Source organism: Triticum dicoccoides, chromosome 1B, assembly GCF_002162155.2.
Source record: "Triticum dicoccoides isolate Atlit2015 ecotype Zavitan chromosome 1B, WEW_v2.0, whole genome shotgun sequence".
Lineage (NCBI taxonomy): Eukaryota > Viridiplantae > Streptophyta > Magnoliopsida > Poales > Poaceae > Triticum > Triticum dicoccoides.
In genome coordinates, this window is record NC_041381.1 from 284,508,188 (window position 1) to 284,522,105 (window position 13,918).

Below are 13,918 nucleotides of genomic sequence, written 5' to 3' on the forward strand. Positions count from 1 at the left end.
ATTATGGTTTGGGAAGAAACCTAAGCTGTCGTTTCTAAAAGTTTGGGGATGCGATGCTTATGTCAAGAAACTTCAACCTGAAAAGCTCGAACCCAAGTCGGAAAAATGCGTCTTCATAGGATACCCTAAGGAAACCATTGGGTATACCTTCTACTTAAGATCCGAGGGCAAGATCTTTGTTGCCAAGAACCGATCCTTTCTGGAAAAAGAGTTTCTCTCGAAAGGAGTAAGTGGGAGGAAAGTAGAACTTGATGAAGTACTACCTCTTGAACCGGAAAGTAGCGCAGCTCAGGGAAAACGTTCCTGTGGTGCCTACACCAACTGGAGAGGAAATTAATGATGATGATCAAGGTACTTCTGATCAAGTTGCTACTGAACTTCGTAGGTCCACAAGGACACGTTCCACACCAGAGTGGTATGGCAACCTTGTCCTGGAAATCATGTTGTTAGACAACGGTGAACCTTCGAACTATGAAGAAGCGATGGCGGGCCCAGATTCCAACAAATGGCTAGAAGCCATGAAATCCGAGATAGAATCCATGTATGAAAACAAAGTATGGACTTTGACTGACTTGCCCGATGATCGGCGAGCGATAGAAAACAAATGGATCTTTAAGAAGAAGACAGACGCGGATGGTAATGTCACCATCTATAAAGCTCGACTTGTCGCTAAGGGTTATCGGCAAGTTCAAGGGATTGACTACGATGAGACTTTCTCTCCCATAGCGAAGCTTAAGTCCGTCCGAATCATGTTAGCAATTGCCGCATACTATGATTATGAGATATGGCAGATGGACGTCAAAACGGCATTCCTTAACGGTTATCTTAAGGAAGAGCTGTATATGATGCAGTTGGAAGGTTTTGTCGATCCTAAGAATGCTAACAAAGTGTGCAAGCTCCAGCAATCCATTTATGGGCTGGTGCAAGCATCTCGGAGTTGGAACATTCGCTTTGATGAGATGATCAAAGCGTTTGGGTTTACACAGACTTATGGAGAAGTCTGCGTTTACAAGAAAGTGAGTGGGAGCTCTATAGCATTTCTCATATTATATGTAGATGACATACTTTTGATGGGAAATGATATAGAATTCTTGGACGGCATTAAGGCCTACTTGAATAAGTGTTTTTCAATGAAGGACCTTGGAGAAGCTGCTTACATATTAAGCATCAAGATCTATAGGGATAGATCGAGACGCCTCATAGGTCTTTCACAAAGCACATACCTTGATAAGATTTTGAAGAAGTTCAAAATGGATCAGTCCAAGAAAGGGTTCTTGCCTGTACTGCAAGGTGTGAGATTGAGCTCAGCTCAATGCCCGACCACGGCAAAAGATAAAGAAGAGATGAGCGTCATCCCCTATGCCTCAGCCATAGGATCTATTATGTATGCCATGCTGTGTACCAGACCTGATGTAAACCTTGCCGTAAGTTTGGTAGGAAGGTACCAAAGTAATCCGGGCAAGGAACACTAGACAGCGGTCAAGAATATCCTGAAGTACCTAAAAAGGACAAAGGACATGTTTCTCGTTTATGGAGGTGACGAAGAGCTCGTCGTAAAGGGTTACGTCAACGCTAGCTTCGACTGGATGACTCTAAGTCACAAACCGGATACGTGTATATGTTGAATGGTGGAGCAGTAAGCTGGTGCAGTTGCAAGCAGAGCGTCGTGGCGGGATCTACATGTGAAGCGGAGTACATGGTAGCCTCGGAGGCAGCGCATGAAGCAATTTGGGTGAAGGAGTTCATCACCGACCTAGGAGTCATACCCAATGCGTCGGGGCCGATCAAACTCTTCTGTGACAACACTGGAGCTATTGCCCTTGCCAAGGAGCCCAGGTTTCACAAGAAGACCAGGCACATCAAGCGTCGCTTCAACTCCATCCGTGAAAATGTTCAAGATGGAGACATAGATATTTGCAAAGTACATACGGATCTGAATGTAGCAGATCCGTTGACTAAACCTCTCTCGCGAGCAAAACATGATCAACACCAGAACTCTATGGGTGTTCGATTCATCACAATGTAACTAGATTATTGACTCTAGTGCAAGTGGGAGACTGTTGGAAATATGCCCTAAAGGCAATAATAAATGGATTATTATTATATTTCCTTGTTCATGATAATTGTCTTTTATTCATGCTATAATTGTATTATCCGGAAATCGTAATACACGTGTGAATACATAGACCACAATACGTCCCTAGTAAGCCTCTAGTTGACTAGCTCGTTGGTCAACAGATAGTCATGGTTTCCTGACTATGGACATTAGATGTCGTTGACAACGGGATCACATCATTAGGAGAATGATGTGATGGACAAGACCCATTCCTAAGCATAGCACAAGATCGTGTAGTTTGTTTTGCTAGAGTTTTTCCAATGTCAAGTATCTCTTCCTTAGACCATGAGATCGTGTAACTCCCGGATACCGTAGGAGTGCTTTGGGTGTACCAAATGTCACAACGTAACTGGGTGACTATAAAGGTGCACTACAGGTATCTCCGAAAGTGTCTGTTGGGTTGACACGGATCGAGACTGGGATTTGTCACTCCGGATAACGGAGAGGTATCACTGGGCCCACTCGGTAGTGCATCATCATAATGAGCTCAAAGTGACCAAGTGTCTGGTCACGGGATCATGCATTACGGTACGAGTAAAGTAACTTGCCGGTAACGAGACTGAATGAGGTATTGGGATACCGACGATCGAGTCTCGGGCAAGTAACATACCGTCTGACAAAGGGAATAGTATACGGGGTTGCTTGAACCCTCGACATCGTGGTTCATCCAATGAGATCATCGAGGAGTATGTGGGAGCCAACATGGGTATCCAGATCCCGTTGTTGGTTATTGACCGGAGAGCCGTCTCGGTCATGTCTACATGTCTCCCGAACCCGTAGGGTCTACACACTTAAGGTTCGGTGACGCTAGGGTTGTATGAATATGAGTATGCAGCAAACCGAATGTTGTTCGGAGTCCCGGATGAGATCCCGGATGTCACGAGGAGTTCCGGAATGGTCCGGAGGTAAAGAAAACTATATAGGAAGTGTTGTTTCGGCCATCGGGAAAGTTTCGGGGTCACCCGGTATTGTACCGGGACCACCGGAAGGGTCCCGGGGGTCCACCGGGTGGGGCCACCTATCCCGGAGGGCCCCGTGGGCTGAAGTGGGAGGGGAACCAGCCCCTAGTGGGTTGGTGCACCCCCCCTTGGGCCCCCCTGCGCCTAGGGTTGGAAACCCTAGGTGGGGGCGCACCACTTGCCTTGGGGGGCACTCCACCCCCCTTGGCCGCCGCCCCCCCTTGGGAGATTGATCTCCCAGGGCCGGAGCCCCCCCTTGGGGGCCTATATAAAGGAGGGCAGGGGGGAGGGCAGCCACACCCAAGTCTTGGCGCCTCCCTCCCCCTGCTACACCTCGTCCTCCTCCCGCAGCAGCTAGGCGAAGCCCTGCCGGAGTTCTGCTGCATCCACCACCACATCGTCGTGCTGCTGGATCATCATCAACCTCTCCTTCCCCCTTGCTGGATCAAGGAGGAGACGCCGTCCATACCGTACGTGTGTTGAACGCGGAGGTGCTGTCCGTTCAGCACTTGGTCATCGGTGATTTGAATCACGGCGAGTACGACTCCATCATCACCGTTCCCTTGAACGCTTCCGCACGCGATCTACAAGTGGTATGTAGATGCAATCTCTCTCCCATGACTCGTTGCTTAGATGAACTCATAGATGGATCTTGGTGAAACTGTAGGAAAAATTTAAATTTTCTGCAACGTTCTCCAACAAGTTTTTATAATCTCATCACTTTGTTGAACTCGATGATGTTACACTTCTGAAATGTTTGTTCTTTTCCATGAACCAGAAAATCGGTTGTTCTGTTACATGTGCTATACTTGCCTTCCTACTAATGCATCATGCAATTTGATCTTCCGTTGTTTGGCGATGTTGGTTGGACCGGCACCCTCGCACCAAGGCGTGTTGCCGATCTAGTATGTTATTATAACATAGCGCTTTCCAAGGATATATGAGTCTACAAATTGTAATCGTGCCTGGCACGACCCGGCCCGCCTAGGCACGATTATTATAAGGGCCATGTCGTGCCAGCCCGTGTGCTGCAGCCTGCAATCCAGGCACGACCCAGCTGCTAATCGGGTTGGTCCACCGACACGCCAGGCACGCTAGTCTGACTGCTATTTGGCGCACTAGACATTTTAGCCTATTTTTACCTGTTGGGCCATATACAGATATATAAAAAAATAAAAAAATAATCGGGCCGTGCCGTGCCAGCCCGTGTGCTCAGCCTAGCAGCCCAAGCACGGCCCAAGGCATGCCGCGTGCCAGGCCCGGCCCGTTTAACCCGTGTGGTGCCGGCATGCTTGCGGCCCGGCCTGGTTGGCCCGGCCCATTTGGGCAACTACTCCCTCCGTCCGGAAAAAGTTGTCCACAAGTTAGTGTACCGCGAATTTGCAAAAACGCCCTCATAGCTTTAAATTTGTTACAAACAGGTCGCCCTTTCCTTCCTTCTTCCTCCGCTCATCGCCTGCGCGCATCGTCAGGGCCAGTCATCGCCCGGGACCTGCGTCGGCGCTGCCCATGGCTTGATCCTCCGACGCCCAGGACCTGTGCCTCCGAATTTCTTGCTCCGCTGCCGCCCAGGACGTGCTCCTTGATAGGAACTAGTTAGTCCTGACTCTAAACTCTCACTCGACCGAGGGAAAATCACTCAATTGTGGGGCAATTTTGGGGATCGATTTTCATTCACTCAAGCTGGAGTTCTAGGGTTTGTGGCCAGCCGGAACACGGCGGCTCGAGGGCCAAGCCCAGATACAAGTCAAGATGCCCTCTCCACAATCTGGAGGCGAGCTTAAAAGGGTTTTAGCAAGGTAAAAAGGAGCGACAGCGACATGAGCAGTAAAAGGACAACATGCGGTAACTTTCAAAAAGTAAGTGAAACGGTAGCAGCCGTCCGTTCTCAGATCAACGGCTGTGACGATGATCTGGGCCACGAAGCGGTACCACTCTTTCGCGTCCCTTGGATGGTAGATCGACGGCTGACGTTGGGTTGGGCAAACTGAATCGCTACTGTTGCATTTCTAGTGTCGACAATAGAGCAGGCCTGACAATTCCCCCCAACAGAGTCCAGACTTGCCCTCAAGGATGGAAACCAGGGAACACCTTTTGAATGAAGGCTGAATCCTCCCAAGTAGCGTTTTCCACTGGTAGGTTGAGCCACTTGATGCGCCATTGGACCACGGGAATGCTGATATCTCCTTGAACTCGAGGGACCAGTTTCCGTTCCAGAATTGCTTCAGGTTGTATCAGGATGTTTCCATGCTCATCTAGCAATGGTGGGTTTGGTACTGCTTCAGGACCGAGATGCTTCTTGAGCTGGCTGACATGGAAGGTGGGGTGTAGTTGACAACCTTCAGGCAGCAATAATCTGTAAGCCACTGCTCCAACTTTCTCCATGACTCTGAAAGGACCATAATATTTAGAGTGCAGTTTTAGGTGTCTGTGGATACTCAAGCTGGTATGCCTGTATGGTTGTAGCTTGACATAAACCATGTCACCCACTGCAAGCTGTCTTTCTGACCTCTTTCTGTCAGCAAAGAATTTCATTCTTTCCTGGGCCTTGAGCAAATTGTCTTTGATCTGCTGTGCTATTGTGTCTCTTTCCACTTGAGCTTAGTGATCATCTCCTTCTGCTGGTGGGAGGAGAAGTTCAGAAATTGTTGGGGGAGGCCTAGCATATAAAGCTTGAAATGGTGTCATTTTCAATGAAGTGTGGAAGGAGGTGCTGTACCACCATTCAGCCATGGAAAGCCAAGTATGCCATTTCTTGGGATAAGCAAAGGCCATGCACCTTAAATAGTTTTCCAAACACTGATTTACTCTTTCTGTCTGACCATCAGATTGAGGATGGTAAGATGTGCTCATGTGCAGTTTAATCCCCATCTTGTTGAACAAACTCTGCCAAAGGTGGCTAGTGAAAATTCTATCTCTGTCAGTCACTATGACTGAAGGTAATCCATGCAATTTGAAGATGTTGTCAGTAAAAGCTTGGGCTACTGTTCTGACTGTGATGGGATGTTTCATAGCTACAAAGTGAGCATACTTGGTAAACCTGTCCACAACCACAAGGATTAAGTTTCTGTGCTCAGATTTGGGTAGTCCTTCCACAAAATCCATGCTAATATGAGTCCAAGCAAAATCAGGTACTGGAAGTGGTTGTAGCAACCCAGGAGAGGACACATGTTGTGCTTTGTTCAGTTGACATACAGGACACTGTTGCAAAAATGTTTGTACATCTTTTCTCATGCCAGACCAAGTGAAAAGGATCTTTAACCTGTGATAAGTGGCTCTCTCTCCAGAATGGCCACCCAGTTCAGACTTGTGGAAGGAAGTGAGCAGTGAATTCCTTAATTCAGTGTTATTGCCAATAACAATTTTTCCCTTGAATTTGAGTACTCCACTAGTGAGTGTATAAGGGGCCTGACCAGTTGGATCAATTGCTAGTTTAGTAATGAGCTCAGAGCACTTAGCATCATCCTTATAGCTGTTGACTACTTCAGTAATCCAAGTGGGAATTGCAGTACTGGACCCAAGGGCAAGGAGAGCATGTTTAACTCTAGAAAGAGCATCTGCTACTCTGTTTTCCTTTCCTTTCTTGTACTCCACTGTAAATTTATATCCCATTAACTTGATGAGGAGTTTGTGTTGTACTCCTTCAGTTACTTTTTGCTCTTGGATGTACTTCAAACTCTGTTGATCAGTTCTGATTATGAGAGAGGATGATGCAAAATAGTGTTTCCACTTTTTAATTGCTTTAATGATTGCAAGTGCTTCTTTGTCATATGTAGACCAACCTGCAGCTTTTGGGCCAAGAGCTTTACTCAAAAATGCAATGGGCTGGCCTTTTTGCATGAGTACAGCCCCAATGCCATAGCCTGATGCATCAGCTTCAAGAACAAAAGGCAAGGAGAAATCTGGTAGGGCCAGAACTGGTGCAGTGGTCATTTTGTCTTTCAGTAACTGGAAAGCAATAGCTTGTTTTTCTGTCCATTGGAAAGCATCATTTTTCAGTACATCAAACAGGGGTTTGCAGATCAGTCCATAGTTTTGCACGAATCTCCTGTAATATCCTGCTAGTCCCAAAAAGCTTCTCAAGTGTGTCACATTCTGAGGTGTGGGCCAGCTCACAATAGCTTCCACTTTAGCGGGGTCTGTTGAAACCCCCTTGTCAGAGATTACATATCCCAGGTATTCCACCTTAGATTGTGCAAAGGTGCACTTAGAAAGCTTGGCATACAGTTGGTGTTTCCTGAGGGCTTCCAACACTAAAGCCACATGTTCTAAGTGTTCCTTGTAAGATTTACTGAAGATTAGGATATCATCAAAGAACACTAGTACACACTCTCTCAGTAAGGGACCCAAAACAGTCTGCATAAGCTCTGTTAATGAAGGAGGGCCATTTGTTACTCCAAAGGGCATGACCAGAAATTCAAATAGTCCAATGTGTGTACTAAATGCAGTTTTGCCAATGTCTTCCTCTTTCATTCTGATTTGATGGTATCCACTTCTCAGGTCCAACTTTGTAAATATCTTTGCTCCATTTAATTCATCTAGGAGGTCTTCAATCATTGGTATAGGATATTTGTTTTTTATTGTGTCTGCATTGAGTTTCCTATAATCAATGCAGAACCTCCAAGTCATGTCCTTTTTCTTTACCAGAATAGCAGGAGAGGAATAAGGGCTATGACTTAACCTTATAATTCCTTTCTTAAGGAGATCTTTGATAATTTCCTCTAAGGCATTTTTATGATGGTGTGGCAATCTATATCCTCTTTGATTGATCACAGGGGCTCCAGGCTCTAAGTTGATTGCATGATCACAATCCCTTTTTGGAGGTAGGCCAGTAGGTTCTTCAAAAACATCCTTGTAGTTTTCAAGAACTTTGGCAATTTCAGGTTTTTGTACAGTTTCCAGCAGTGTCTCCACTTGCACTGGTTGCATCCACATGAGTGCCTCAAAGAGCATATTATCTAATATTTTCTCCATATCCTGCAAGAGGGGAGTGCAAGGAGTGTTGGGCAAACTCTCATCCAAGAAGGTTCTTGTTTCACCATTAACCAATTTAATTCCCAAGGACATGTTTGGTAAACCAAAAGTAACAGGGCTGTGTTTCTACATCCAATCTGCTCCTAATATTATGTCATATCCAGTGAGCTGCAAAAACCTGAAATCAGAAACCATTTCAACTCCTTGAATGTTGTATGAAGTGTTGTGAAGGGAGAAATCACTATATAATTTTCCCCCATTTGCTACAGTCACTTGAACTTGTTTCACTAGAGTAGCAGGACACCCAGATTGTGCAGCTAGGGCAGGGGATATGAAGGTAGTAGTGCTTCCACTATCAACCAGGGCCAATCCTACAGTGTTTCCAATTTTGACTTGTAATGTGAAGGTTTGTTTCTTCTTGTCTTCAGGTAAGCCAGTGGCTGCATGCATTGAAATTTTGAGTTCAGTGTTGTCAGGGGGCTCCTCTTCTACATCAGATTGGACCTCTTCTGCATCCACTATATATATGATCTCAGGATTTCCAGCTTGTTCTTGTAGTGCTTGGATCTGAGACTTTTGGGACATTTTGCAAACTTGTTTATGACCAGGAAACTAAGGTTCTCTGCACTTATAACAAATGCCCTTCTCTCTTGCTTGTTGTATCAGGGAAGCAGGAGTTGTACTGGTGGCCACTTGAGGTTTTGACAATTCTCCCTGTACACTTTTTCTGAAACTTGGAATATAAGGTTTCTGAGTAGTGGGAGGAGGACCAGATTTCTCAATCCTTCTTGCTAACCACATAGCTTTCTGCATATCAGCAGGTTCTAAACATTCTAGATGGCTCTGAATGTAGGGGCTTAGTCCTGATATGAAACTGTGCAAGTAGTAGTTGTCAGGAACTGCTGGGTTGTCTCTCCTCATCAGATTCATTTGCTGCTCAAATTCAGAGATAAATTGAGCAACAGTGGCATGTTGAGTTAACTTGTGGAAAGCTCTCACATTTTCACATACAGATGTGACAGCAAACCTCTATGTGAGTGCAGAGCAGAATTTGTGCCAAGGCATATTACTGACAATAAACCCAGTTCCTCTCCACCATTGTATAGCTTCACCCTTCAGGTAAGATACTGCTATTTCAGTTCTTTGTTCAATTGGTGTTCTAGCAGCTCAAAAGTATTGTTCTATGTTCTGTATCCAAGAATCTGCATCTACTCCTTCAAATTCAGCAATGTTTAGTTTGGCAGGCTTGACAGAAAGGATGTTCCTTCTGGTTTCAGGAGCATAAGGTCTGTGTCTGTCTCTTCTGAACTCAGCATCTTGAAATTCCTCAACTGTCATTAAGTGTTGCACTCCCTGAACTTGCTGCTGTTGTGGTGTGTGCAACTCCTGCTTGTTAGCAGTATGATTTGGGTGCCTGTAAGGTCCTTTTGGAGTGCCATCTAAGTTCAGTTCTCTGCCAGTAGTTTTGTCCACTAACACAGCAGACCCCCTTGTGACTGGTTCTTGTTTCTCAAGTGGTTGTTTGGTAATTGTTTTGGCCTGCCTGGTGGAACAGCAGTACTACCTTGTCCAGAGGGAGGATCTGGCTTTTCCTCCTCTTCCTCTTCTTCTTCTTCTTCTCCAGACTGCTCAGTGGCCATCTTCTGCAGAGTGCTCTGTATTTTCTTGAAGTTTCTCTGTATGCTGGCGAAGTTCTTGTTAACTGACTCTGTGAAATTATAGAACTCCTTCCTATCCTCTTCTCGCTCGTGCCTTAGGGTTTTGATGTCCAATTGTAAGGACTCGAGTTCTAACACATCAGTGCCTTGGGTCTCTCCAGCCATGTCTGCAGGGTCCTTGTTGGTCATTCCCTGCAGAGCCAACCTGAGGATTCAGTTGGGTAGGGTGGGGAGGGATTTTGCACCGGTTGCCCGAAAACCAACCCACCAATTTGCACCCTTTGTCTTCAATTGCTGGAACGCCGCGTCGCCGGACAAGCCGCACTGAAAGGGAGGGTTGGGTGGGATTTTACTCTGAAGAAAGTTTCTCCAGTAACCACTACTCCTTCCTCTCTGCTGCCGGTCGGTCTACCGCCGCCAATCGCTGCCTCGCCGCCGCCACTCAATCAGATCTGGGACTCAGATCTCGCCGCCAAGGACAACAACCAACGCATCTGATACCAATTGACAAGAACTAGTTAGTCCTGACTCTAAACTCTCGCTCGACCGAGGGAAAATCACTCAATTGTGGGGCAATTTTGGGGATCAATTTTCATTCACTCAAGCTGGAGTTCTAGGGTTTGTGGCCAGCCGGAACACGGCGGCTCGAGGGCCAAGCCCAGATACAAGTCAAGATGCCCTCTCCACAATCCGGAGGCGAGCTTAAAAGGGTTTTAGCGAGGTAAAAAGGAGCGACAGCGACATGAGCAATAAAAGGACAACATGCGGTAACTTTCAAAAAGTAAGTGAAACGGTAGCAACCGTCCGTTTTCAGATCAACGGCTGTGACGACGATCTGGGCCGCGAAGCGGTACCACTCTTCCGCGTCCCTTGGATGGTAGATCGACGGCTGACGTTGGGCTGGGCAAACTGAATCGCTACTGTTGCATGTCTAGTGTCAACAATAGAGCAAGCCTGACACTCCTCCAACGCCCAGGTCCTGCTTCGCCCAATTGCTTGCTCCAGTACGTGCTGCTCCGTCGCCCAGGATCTGCGCCACCGAATTGCTTGCTTCGCCGTCGCCCAGGACATGCTCCTCTGCCACCTAGGACCTGGGCCACCATCGCCAGGCCTGCGTGTCCGATATCCCCTCCCACCACCCAGGATATGCGCCGTCGCCGCCCAGGACCTGCGCGCGCCTCAACCGCGGGTTCCCGCCACGCCTGGACCTCGAGCTCCCTCAAGCTCGTCCTGGACATCAAGCTCGAGCTCCTTCTGCTGCTCCTCTGCAAGTTGTTGTTGGTCCCCTGCTCGTGTTGCCGCCCGGAGGTCCCCTGCTCGTGTGTTGCCGCCCGAAGGTCCCCTGCTCGTGCTGTTGTCGGTGAGAAGAAGTACAGGGCTCCTTGATTTTTAATCTCCAGTGACGAATCTTGCTTGCTTTGTAATTTGAAGCACAATTGATCATGTCCTCTGAAGAAATGTTACAAAGAAAAGAAGTTCAGTTAACTGTTACTGTTGCTGTCTGTAATACTGAACCAGGTTTATCTTCAGTAAATAATGGTTTATTTTCAGTAAATAGTGCGAGCACCAACCAGATTTATCTTCAGTAAATAATGATTTATTTTCAGTAAATAGTGCAAGCACCAGCCAGGTTTATGCAACTAGGAGTAGCTGTCAATTGATTCGGTAATTTACAGTAGATCAAATTGCAGTAGATTATTTGCTTCATTGTCCTGTAGATGGTGTTGACCTCCATTTCCAGATGCAACAATTCTTCTCGCCTCTCCCCACTGAAGAAACCAACATGACCTTGTAAATCAACAGAGCCTAGGGCACCTGTTATGAAAAAAATAACAGATCAAGAATATGTCTTGTAACTAGTCAAAGGTTCTTCTAACAACAGATAAACATATCTAAATTTTCTGAAAACAATCAATCAATTTTCAGTGCATGAATAATCAATTTATTATGGAAACAAGCAAAAATTAATCAATTTCAGTGCGGAGAGCTATTTATATGAGCATAGAAGAATCTGAAAAAAAATAAGGGACTGAGGGAGGAAGAACATAGTTATCCAAGGGACTATGGCTAGGAGTATTTTATTCAAAAAAGATTGGAGAAGATAATGATTGATAAAGAAATGCTTCAATATATTCAGACTATATATAGAAGGTCTATAGTACTTACATGAACCAATGATTGATAAAGAAAATGCTACCACATGTCCACACAAATTCAGTATCCACATGTCCACAAATTCAGTGTTAAAACAAATTCATTATTCAGTGCTACCACATGTCCACATGACGGCATCAGGATCATTGGTAAAGAAATGCATCACACTACATTAACACCACATCCTGCATGTTTCAGTTTTCAGTTTTGACAGTGACAAATTTTACTAAATTTTCCTTTACTTGATGTGAATTTAAATAACACTAAAGTTTTCTTTATCAATCATAACAGTAAAGTTTATCTTGCTCAAATCTAGTCTGAATTTACAGTACACTACATAACTTGCAATTTTCAGTACACCATTGTGAGCAAATATAAAAATATACTCCCAAGCTCAAGCTCAATATAGGTTAAAGAAGCTCCAGTGGAGTACACTGCATTCAGTGATCTTGCTAAAGAAGCTCCCAAGCCCAAGCTCAAACATAAGTTGGAATTATTTGAATTAGCTAGGTCTATAGATGCTGAAGTTGTCAGTATTAAATCATTCAGAGTAGATGATGCAAGCAATCAACATTCAATTTTGACCAAAACATTCAGTGTCATTCAGAGTAGATGATGCAAGCAATCAACATTCAGTTTTGACCAAAACATTCAGTGTCATACAATTACAGAGTTGTCACTCTAACACACATAGCAGCACCACATTCTTTAAGGAATGGCCATCTACTTTTAATCTCTCAGAATAGATCAGTATTGTACTCCCAAACTGGTAACTAAATTACAGCAATAAGTTCAGTTTTCATGTACATCAATTCAGTTTTCAAGATTCTACACTATATTCAGTTTACAAGATTCTACACTAAATATTCAGCTTACAAGATTCCTAGGTGCACTAGTAATCATTTTGTTTAAAACTTCACAAAAAAATCAGTTTGATGTACTAGAATATTATCATGTTCCTAAAATTTCTGCACATAGATTGGACAGATTGGACAAGCCATATTCCTAAAATTTCTTTGATGTTGATCGTTTTATTCACATAGTCCTAAAATTTCTACACACAGATTGGACAAGCAATATTCCTAAAATTTCTGCAATTACAGTATATTTGGTCAATGCAAATTAAGCACTCATGAAACAAGTCTATTTGGTCAATGCAACTATGTGGTGCTAGTGCCTTTTGTCTTTGTGGTTGGGCACAGTTTGGCACAATCTGGTCATCTGACCAAAACAAAAGGTGGGCATGTGTCTTGAGATGCTATAATGTATTCTGAATTTTCTCAATCTGTCTGGTCGGCCTATTTCTACATCTCTCTTTATGCTGAGCTTGAGTGTGAGCAGCAGCACGGCCAAATGCTCAACCAAATGTTGTTTAGATAAAAACAAGGGAGATAGTGTAATCATCCTACCAAACTGAAGGCAGTTTTTTGCTTTTTGTCAGATGGAGACGAGCAAGTGCTGCTGGACATACTCCAGATTCAGTTTTAAAACCACTATGGTGGCTTAAGCAGAGATTCAGTTTGTACCTCAACGGCGCATCAGTGGGAGAGGAAGGACTTACCAATACGCAGGCCTCCGCGGATGGGCGAACGGCCGAGGCGGCGACCGGCGCGTAGGCCCGCGACACGGCGGCCCACTTGCACCCGAGGTAGCGCAGGCACAGCGCGAGCCACTTCTGCCTGCCCCGCACCTCCTCCGGCGACGGGGGCGACGAGAGCGACGAGGAGGACGTACCGTCGCCGCGCGCGAGCAGGAGGCACGACGGGAGGAGAAGAACCGATTTTGTGGTGAAAGAGGGGAGATTTGGGAGGTAGGCAAGGGGGCTAGGGGGGCTGCGCGAGGCAGGTGTGAGCGGCGGAGGAGGAAGCTGCGGCGGCGGAGGAGGACACGCGGAGAGCAGGGGAGCAGCGCGGGTCGTGTCGGGAGTTTGGGGAGGGGATTTTCTTAAAAAACGCCGTGGGGACAAGTTTTCTCGGACGGAGGGAGTATAATACTAGTAACATACTAGATAGAAAGTGCAACGATCATTCAACACAGTAGGTCATATCCAACTCGGC

At 45.7% G+C, this 13,918-nt stretch overlaps 1 long non-coding RNA gene across 2 annotated transcripts; it reads right to left on the reverse strand.

Moving 5' to 3' along the window:
- Positions 1-10,283: 10,283 nt before the first annotated feature.
- LOC119331367 lies at positions 10,284-13,804 on the reverse strand. 2 transcript variants are annotated; one of them, XR_005160485.1, is made up of 3 exons: positions 13,423-13,804; positions 11,382-11,522; positions 10,284-11,156 (listed from the first exon to the last, which is right to left on the reverse strand). It is a non-coding gene; the product is annotated as an uncharacterized LOC119331367 (long non-coding RNA). The 2 variants fall into 2 exon arrangements; XR_005160481.1 differs by having other exon boundaries at positions 11,279-11,522.
- Between the last annotated feature and the right edge of the window lie 114 nt (positions 13,805-13,918).